Source organism: Crinia signifera, chromosome 9 (genome assembly GCF_055691185.1).
Source record: "Crinia signifera chromosome 9, ASM5569118v1, whole genome shotgun sequence".
Taxonomy (NCBI): Eukaryota; Metazoa; Chordata; class Amphibia; order Anura; family Myobatrachidae; genus Crinia; species Crinia signifera.
Genome location: NC_139225.1, coordinates 141,545,703 through 141,556,029, shown reverse-complemented (window position 1 = coordinate 141,556,029; position 10,327 = coordinate 141,545,703). Strand labels below are relative to the sequence as shown.

At 46.5% G+C, this 10,327-nt stretch overlaps 1 long non-coding RNA gene across 1 annotated transcript in view; it reads right to left on the bottom strand.

Annotated features, from left to right (window-relative positions):
• LOC146036154 (uncharacterized) overlaps positions 1-10,327 on the bottom strand; it is an 81,529-nt gene that overhangs the window by 49,345 nt on the left and 21,857 nt on the right. The window lies entirely within an intron of this gene.

Genomic DNA, 10,327 nt, shown 5'->3' with positions numbered 1-10,327 from the left:
AGTTGGTATTTAGATACCGGCCGGTACTTCAATGTATAAAATACACATATAAAAAACAATGAAAAATGAATGAATATGAATATTTGAATCAGCGCTGCCTCTGAAACTTTTTCTTCCTTGTATCTGTATCTAAGGGGCTGGGGTGTCCCCTTATCAGAGACAGCAGCAGATTCAAGTGCATAGATTTGCGCTCTGCCACTTTTTCTTTTTTCTTCCAGCTGTAGGAGCCTGCGGCCTCTATCTCCTCCTCTCACCAGTGGGGGCACATGGTCTAAAATCATGTATTTAACTGTCGACAAAGGGTGTCGGGCTATCGCGTAGTGTCTGGCAAGTGGTTGGTCACTAGTACCTTTATTGATGGCTGCGCGTATGGCTGAGCGGTGCTGCGCCATGCGCTCCTTAAATTGCCTCTCGGTTTTGCCGATGTAGGCCAGAGAACAGGGACACAAAATAATGTAAATAACAAATTTTGTTGTACATGTCAAAAAATAATTGATTGGGAATCTTTTACCAGAATACGGATGTGCTATTGAGGAACCTGTTTGCATAAAGCTGCACGATGTGCAGTTGGGGCAGCGGAAGCATCCCTTTCTGGTTTTACCCAGAAAGGTGCTTCCCGTTGTTTTGCCCATGTGCGTGATGTCAGTTTTGACAAGATGATCTCGGAGGTTTTTACCCCTCCTATATGCTGGCATCAGGGCTTTGTTACCCAGGTTCAAGTCTGGATCCGTTTTGACCAATGGCCAGAGTTTTTTGATCTTTTGAATTTTCTTATGTGACTCGTTAGTAAAAAGATTTACCCAAATGAATTTGTCAGATTTTCTCTCTAGATTTTTTTCTGCATTGAGCAGTTCAGCTCTTGTTTTTGCAAGAGCCTTCTGCTGCTGCTTGAGTAGGTCGGCACGTTTGTACTCCCTCTCAATGAATTTTTCTGTCATTGTGGATAGCTCTTTCAGCGCTTCCTCTTGCTGGCTTACTATCCTTAAGACCCACAAGTATTGGCTATAAGGTAATGAATTTGTACTGTGGGTAGGATGTGCGCTGCTGGCCAAGACAAAATTGTTGCGGTCCGTGGGCTTCCTGTATAAACTGGTCTTAATACCTGACTGATCTCTTGAGATTCTACCCTTATGTCTTCCCAAATCTTTCATTGAGCTGTGTGTGTCAGCTTCCTGTGTCCAATTCCGTGCAGAGGGTACCCACATTTGCCCTCGTTTCGAATGTCATGTTTGGTTCCCCTGTTGCCCTGTTTCGGCTACCATTACTGTCTGCTGTACTTGAAGTGTTGGTGCTATACTTTTGTTGTGAAGCCACCTGATGTGTTCCTAATGATTCTGCTGTGGCTATGTATGTCTACAATACATGTATTTATTATATATTATTTACTTTTCTTCCTGCTATGCTACCTTTTATTTTGTGGCGATTTCTAATTTATTTTATAAGTTCATTTAATAAATGTTTTTTTATTTCCCCCAAATGTGTGGTTTAATTGATACATGTAGAAGTGACATGTGTATTTGTATTATTAATATTAAGTTGGGTTCATTATTTGCAGTGTAAAAGTGTGTGAAAAGTGCAGCATATATGTGTGTGTTTAGTAAGGGTCCATTTAAGCTGCAATGGTTCCAATTGAAGCAGTGACAAGCGTGTAATTAACAAGTAATGAGTAAAGTAGGTGATTGTATTGTGTTCAGCTGACATTGGTTGAGGTGCGGCCGTCCTGATTAGGCGTTCCGATTGCCTAGCGCATGACCGAGTGGTGTCTGCAAAGCAATACTTGCTTATGGACACCGCATATTTCTTGCCTTTTTGTTCGCGTGCATTCGGTGTGCTGTCCGAATGCACGCCCACCAAAATAAGTGCACTCCCCCGTGTCCGCCCATGTTTCCGCCCAGTTTAGCCTACTTTGAAACTACGCCCCTGTGTATTTCCGAATGACGCCCATAATACGCCCATATTTCCCGAGTGATTGCGGTGCACATTTCTGTACGGTATTAGTGAGAACAAGTACGTAGACCATGCGTGGCACATGCGCATAGCGTTCCCCACGCATGCGCAGAAGGCTAAAAAACGCCATCCGAAAGTATACGGAAATGTACGCACCAACCAGATTAAGGCCCTAAGTGTGGGGTAGCGCTGTTTGTGCACCACACAGTATATATATATATATATATATATATATATATATATATATATATATATAAATCCTTCCCAAGAAAGGCACTCCAACACAGCAGAAGTTCAAAGAAAACTTTTAGTTTGGCAATGTGGACATTACCAAATACCAGTATTTTCGGGGACACAGCCCCTTCGTCAGGGTATAATCCACACCAACAGATACAATTGTTTCTGTTGGTGTGGATTATACCCTCGCATGGCTCGCTGCACTCGCCATGCTTCGGGCACGGTGCCTCGCTACGCTTGGCACACTATTTTATTCTCCCACCACGCCCTAGTGCAGTGGTTCCCAAACTGTGTGCCGTGGCTCCCTGGGGTGCCTCGGGACACATGCAGGGGTGCAGCGGCTTGGTGGTCCAGGACCAACTCAAACTATTAATGGTTAATTATTTAGGAGCAAAACCAGTGCTGGTGGCTGCCAATCATAGAATGTGTACAATCAGAAGCAAATCCTGCCCTTTACCACATAACTGCCTCTAAGAATCGCATATAAACCCAATCTAATTAATTTTTTTGGGACCTAGGGGTGCCGTGAAAAAAAAATCTGATTCTCTAGGGTGCCGTGAATCAAAAAAGATTGGGAACCTCTGCCCTAGTGGATGGTACCGCCTGTCGGCACATGTCGACTCATAAAAAAGTCAAATGACCCCATGTCGACCTTTTGCCTGTCAACCTTCCCCATGTCGTCCTAACGACCCTGTCGACCTTATAAAAGTCAACCTAATGACCCTGTCGACCTTCAGTCATGTCGACCTAAATGCAGGTCGACCTAAATGCAGGTCAACCTAGTGGTGTAGACCTAATGCTTGTAGACCTAAATGCTGTAGACAATATGACCGTATCCCCATACAATAATGGCATGTGATGCGATGCGATTTCACTACCCTGAATAGCCCACTACGCAAATGCCGTAGTGGGCGCCGTGTTAATACATGAGTGCTGGATCTTCTTATGCTAATATATTCATGTTTTGTGTTGAAGCTGAAATGTTCTTTACAGATCCAATTCTTTTTAACAATATCATCCTGTTCAAAAGATATATAGATGATTTATTTTTTGATCTGGGGCAGTGATAAATTGACTCTAACAGAAATAAATACTATCTATCTATCTATCTATCTATCTATCTATGATTGTGTGTGCGTGCGTGCATGTGGCAGAGAATTGGGACACGTTCCGTTAAACTGTCTAATGATAAATCTTTGTAAGTGTACACAGCTTACCACCATGTGGTGACTTCTGGCAATGCTGACTGACCACTTCCTCATATTATTAGAGAAGTGTATCTCATATCTCATAAGGACGCTTCTATAGATAGCAGACCGTTTGCATAAGAGAGCCAAGAAGATTGCAAGGTTTCAGTAAAACAAATGCTTGAAAATGCTGTTGTAAACTGACAATGCAATTGGTCCATTGCCCCAATCACTGCCTATGTTCCATTTATACATAGCTACATAGTAGGTAAGGCTGAAAAAAGACTTGCGTCCATCTTGTTCAGCCACGTTATGATGCATGTTATGATAACTTGACTTAAAGCCTGAATATGCTATTTAATTGTAGCCCTGGATATTTTTGGCCATCAAATGAATATCCAACCTAGTTTTAAACGCATTGATTGAGGATGCTGATACCACCTCGCCTGGAAGAGAGTTCCAGAGCCTGACAGCCCTAACTGTAAAGAAGTTCTTCCTGACAGTTGTAGCAAATCTTTTTTCCTCAAGTCTGTAGTCATGCCCCCTGGTCCTGTTTTCCATTCTAGGAGAAAACAAGGTCTTGGATAGATCCTTGTATTGGCCCCTAATATATTTATACATATTAAGCATGTCTCCCCTTAGACGCCTTTTTTCTAGTGTAAATAGGCCCAGCTTATTTAGCCTTTCTTCATAGGCTAAATTCTCCAATCCTCTAACCAGCTTGGTTGCTCTTCTTTGAACTTTCTCCAATTCGACGATATCCTTCCTGAGGTATGGCGCCCAGAACTGCACTCCATACTCGAGGTACGGTCTAACCAATGCCTTGTACAGGGGCATAATCACACTTGATTCCCTAGTTTCTATACCCCTTTTGATGCATGCTAAAATTTTGTTAGCCTTCTTTGCTGCCACATTACGATGGGAACTACACCCAAATTTGGTGTCAATTAGGACTCCGAGATCCTTTTCGAGTTTTGATTTACCCAGAACCTCACCTCCCAGGGTATAACTTGCACACTGGTTGCGTATCCCCAGGTGCATGACCTTAAGGCCCCCATACACTATACGATTTGGGCACGATTTCACCCGATTCGGATGAATCGGGCTATAAAATCGGCCCAAATCGCATTTTTTGACATCCCCTCCGAGTTGAGCAGTCGGACCGGCTGTACATAAGATTTCCTAAATCTTATATGCAGCCTCCGGACGGGGGACGCCAGAGCCTGGCAGGGGGAGAGCCGGGCAGAGTCTGTGGCGGCAGATGCTGGGGAGCTCCAGGGGTTGAGCCGGGCATGGTAAGCTGTCGAAAAGGCAGCGGGCGGGGGATGCTGGAGAGCCGGGCAAGTGACACGGAGGCAGCGTGCGGGGGGGACGTTGGTGAACTGACGAGGTAGCTGGGGCGGCTGGGCAGGAGGACCAGGGACGTGGGCAACTCTGCAAGGAAAAAAAAAAACATTACAAGTGAACGGGCAGCCAGTGATTGGCTGAGAGAGCTCTCAGCCAATCAGCAATTGGCTGAGAGAGCTCTCAGCCAATCAGCAATTGGCTGAGAGTGCTCTCAGCCAATCAGAAATTGGCTGAGAGAGCTCTCAGCCAATCACTGGCTGCCCATTCATTTGTATTGTTTTTTTCCCTGGCTTGCAGAATGAGTCCCCGATCCTCCTGCCCAGCTCCTTGGTGTTCACCGGCGTCCACCCACTCACACTGCCTCTGTGTCCCCAGCCCGGCTCTCCAGTGCCCCCCCACCCGCTGCCTATTTGACAGCTTACAATGCCCGGCTCCCCCCCTGTAGCTCCCCAGTGTCCCTCGCCCGCTGATTCTGCCCGGCTCTCCCCCTGCAGCTCCCCGGGAGTTTCATATGATAAATCGCATGGGGATTTATCATATGCAAAACTTGGCACATCAAGTGCCTAATCATGTGTGAAACCTCCCGGGGAGCTGCCGGGGAAATCAGGTCCGACTTGTATGAGCTAATGTATGGGGGCCTTTACACTTAGTTACGTTGAACGTGTTAGCCCATTCCTCTAGCTTATCTATATCATTTTGAAGTGTGATAACATCCTACATTGTCTTGATAACCTTACTCAGTTTTGTGTCATCTGCAAAGATTGATATGTTACTTAGCAATCCTGTCCTGATATCATTGATAAAGATGTTAAATAGGATGGGCCCCAAAACGGATCCCTGTGGTACACCACTTAGTACCTGTGTCATGTCTGAAACAGCCCCATTCACAAACACTCTTTGTTCCCTGTTACTCTGCGAGTTCCCTACCCATCTACAAATATTCTTACCCAGTCCCATGGTCTCCATTTTTGTTATAAGCATCTTGTGTGGGACCGTATCGAATGCCTTAGCAAAATCCAAGAGAATCACATTTACATTGTGCCTGTTATCAAGATTTTTGCTAACCTGCTCGTAGAAACTTAGAAGATTGGTTTGACGGAAGCGATTTTTTACAAACCCATGCTGACTCGTGCTGAGTAATTGATGGTTGTCCAAATAGTCTATGATACAATCCCTTAAAAACCTTCGAAAATTTTACCCACTATTGATGTTAAGCTGACCGGGCTATAATTGGCTGGGTCCTCCTTTTTCCCTTTCTTGAATATTGGGACCACTTCCGCAAATTTCCAGTCCTTCAGTACTATACCTGTCGACAGAGTGTTGCTGAAGATGTAATGTAGTGGGGTAGCTAGTTCTTCCCTTAATTCCATCAGAACCCTTGGGTGAATCCCATCAGGCCCCGGTGATTTATTAGTTTTAATTTTGTTAAGTCTCTTAATAATTTCACTGGGCGTGAAGTCAACCGCGAGATCCGGGTTACTTGTTCTACTCGTGGCAGGCGCCTGTTCCTCAGTCTGCTCTCCCTTAGTAAACAAAGTGTTGCTTACCCTCCCGGAATGGCCGGGAGAGTACTGGAAATCGGGTCCCCCTCCTGCATCCCCCCCAGAAAGGAGGGCAAACCACCCAGATCGTGGGCAGTCTCCCTCAACCCCCCTTGAAAGGGTCTATGTGAGTAAATGACACAAATCTCGTCATTGTAGCACCCCCCCCCCCCCCACTGCAAAATACCTTAAATACCTGCATTGCACAGCGGGGGGTGGGTAGTGAGGACGCTATAGTGCTGTCCACGCACCCACATATGGGATCTGCCAGCTGCGCCAGGTGTCTGGGGCCAAGGCTGTCTATTGTTTTCAAGCCCCAGACTGGAAGTGACGACAGGGAGAAGCATGAATGCGGCAGATGGCGTGGCATTTAAAAATTGTCGCCATTCTGGCTGCCATTAAGAAATGCCACCCATGGCAGTTTAAATTTGGCGCCATTTGGAAGCCAATCATGGCTGAAGAGGCCAGAAGGCACCAGGTGCAAGAAAAATGATTCCCAGTGCTGGCAGAAGAGAAGAAGCATCACTGCCACTGGCCAGGACTGGACAAAGAGGGCCGTCGGAGAGGCCAGTGGTGGTGGGATGCAATAGATCTGACAAAGCTCTCCTCCGCAGTTTCTCTCAACTACAGGTAGGCGGCTGTCGGCCACCTACCGCCTCCCTAGACCACCGGGTGTTCGGGCATTAGCCCCTTGAGTGGTATGCCCAGATATTTTCCGGGCTCAGCTGCGCTGCCGCAGCGGGCTGTCCCGGAAAATCTCCAGGCATACCACTAATATACAATAGGTGCGCGCCAGTGGTGTCCAGGTGTGCACCACTGGTGCAGCACCTCAAGTGACCACCCCCCATAACAAACCTTGTCCCCCCCCCCGTCCCCCCATCATCTGTGCTCCGGTGATCGGCTCGCCGGAGCTCCCCTGACCCGCCTGCCAGCCGCCCATCACTCATCTTACAGTGACGTCGGTGGCAGGCTCGGGTATGGTCGGTGCGGCTCAGGGGGGACTTGGGAGCGCTCAGGCACCCGAGTCCTCTCGAGCCGCCGCAATCATCCCCCAGCCTGCCGCCAACGTCACTGCTCAATGTGACAGGCGGCCGGCTAAGGCAGCAACGGCAGCTCCGGTGTACCAACGCCGGAGCAGAGGTGAGGGAGGGGGGCTTGCAAATGCCTGTGGTGGGTTTTGATGGGGCAGGACAAACCTGCCCTGGTAGGTTTGTCCCGCCCCAGCAAAACCCACCACCCAAGGGGTTAAGCCCGTGGGCAAAGTTGGCTACAGTACCTGGATCCTTCAAGCATAAGGCCAGTTTTCGGGCTACTGGCCCGTGGTCCCCATTAGCCGGGCCCTCCAGGCCTGTGGCCTATATAGGTCGGACATGCCAGTTATCACAGGCATTTAGCCTGAGCCGCCACAGTACCACAAGACTGTATATCCGGCACTAGTCCTGCAGGTCATTAGGGGTACTAGGCCCAGTAGTGTATACCATATAGCATAATATGAGTATTCCTGAGCACTAGACTTAGTAAAAGAGTTCCCCTGGTGTATTTGTCTGAAGGTGGACAGGCTGTCACCTTTCCAGGTATTATCAGTAGGCGGAGGAACGGTCCAGTTCCCACGTGAAACAGCATTGTGCATGAGGCATTGGTGGAAACAACCATGGGTGTGTATGAGCTGGCTAGGTCTATCCGGGTAGCTAGGCAGGCACTTAAAGAGCGGTTTCCTAGTCTTGTAATGTGATATTATGATATACATTTCAGAGTTTAATCTTTTGTCAGGATATTTTATCCTAACAAAAGATTAAACTCTGAAACATTGATATTAACTACTGCAGAGGCTAGCAGTTCAAGGGATTGTAGACAAATCTTTTGAGTTCCATCTACTTTTATTTGTAGTATATTTTTGGACACCCCCCCCCCATACCCCTATAAATCCTGCATTTGCCTGCTGCACCTATCAATCTATGTGACAGGCAGTAGAGGGAGTCAGGGACATTACTGTGCGTCATATTGTGAATAGGGGACACTACTGTGTGTCTTAACATAAAACGACCAAATTACTGTGTATTGTAATGTGAATAAGGAACACTGCTATGTGGTGTGATAGGAATCAGGCATTACGTACGGTATAATGTGAATAAGATTGTGCTTCTATGTGGCATAATTTGAATTTGGGGGTGCTTTCTTGTTACCATGCCCCACTTGTTTTTTGCAGTGCACTGTAGGAGGTAGGGCACATATCTATAGTTTGAAGGTAGGCACCGAACACCCTTGCACCGGCCCTGACCGGAAGCGATGTATTGCATACGATCATGCCTCCCGGGAAGGTGCCGGGGCAGCTCAAAGTGGATTGTATGTCAATACACTGCTGCAGCTTCTCGGGGATTAGGTGGCGAAGGGGGGGGGGGTTTGTCCAGGCAGCTGGCGGCGTTAAGCAACGAATGACCACTGTTTAGCGAGTTGAATCGCCCCTATTGCGTAGTCTACAGAGCCTGAGATTCCAATGTATTAATTTAGTGTAAGGTTCAAAATAATTGCAACCACTCATTTTATGAAAAAGCATACACTGCAAAGCGAATGGATGAATTTGAATATATATTAATAGCACAATGTATGTAATGTTTGCAATATACTATAAATTGCTTCCCAGTGCCCTATGCAGGACTTCAGTTTACCCCTCCCCCCCTCCAATTTCACATAAAAAGTGGACTCTGTGAAAGGTATTTAATTAGTGACAGATTTTTCAGCCAGTCTAAAAATCGTAACTTTTCTGCAGTTTTTAGGTTGAATTGGATTCACCTTATTCAATAACTATACCAAGTTTTCGAATTTGCCAACCATCCATATCTTTTCGACCACTTTAGGTTGAATTTGCGGACATGTCGACCATTTTAACCCATGCGGATTTACCCTCCAAAGAAAGTGAAATACCATGGCCAAAAATGTACTAAGAAATGGGCCCGCAAATGAATACTGAGAGCCAATACTGTTTGGCATAATGTGTACTGGCAACCCTACAATGTGACATAACATTAACTAGGGCACGACTATGGCTCACAAAAGGGACTAGGCTACTACTATGTGGTATAAGATTTTTATCTGCTGCGGCGAGGCATTGGGACAGCTAATGTATTCTATAATATGCTAGCTAGAAGAAGATTGGTTGGTCTTGGTAACTTCTCCAACTGCCCCCTATAGAGGGTTTCCCCAAGCGTTATACACAATGGTGTAATTTACTACGTGCTGTACAGAAGAGGATGCACCGTTATCCTCAGCAGTGCAACATTGCACAAAAAAGGATGGAAGCAACATCATAATAAATCAGCATCTTCCAGTCCCAACAAAGTGTACGGGACGTCTGTTCTCGCATGTTACACATATGACATTTGTCTCAGGTCTGAGATTATATGGACACGGCGGATTCTTATCAGATGCTCTCAGGCAGTTGGAGAGACGGAACCTTGTCTTACTTAGCACTTTTTGGTTGCCAGAGACACTGCTGCAGATGGCCTGGACAGTGGGGGCAGTAGAGTGGATGAAGGTGTTGAACTGCTTGCAGCGCCCACCTACAATGAACAGGGGCTGATCCATGACCCTGGTACAGTCGATGGTGGATGAGCCAGTGACGTGTTTTCTCTGAAACGTTGCCCAGTTCTGACATGTGGACAGATGGGAGAGACTGAGGATGATCCCAAGCGTCAGGACAAATGGCGATACTGAAGACATCGTGGTGGGCGTGATCTGGAAAGAGATGCGACAATGGATAAGTGCGACATTTACATGAGTTTTATTGTCTTGAATGTTGACATAAGACACCGAATCTGTGTACTGCGCCCCCTTGTATGGCTCGCTGCCCCGGCACACTATTATATACACACCCTAAGGATGGTAGGGTATGAAACACTGACTGTTTTTGAAAATAAAAGAGAAAAACTCATGTCAACATTTTGACTGTCGACCTTCCCATTGTTGACCAAATGCTTGTGTCAACCTTCCGTCCCTGTTTCCCTTAAGCCTGTAGACCTTTAGTGGTCAACCTAAACTAACGAGTTTCAGGGAGATTATAGTTGGTATAAG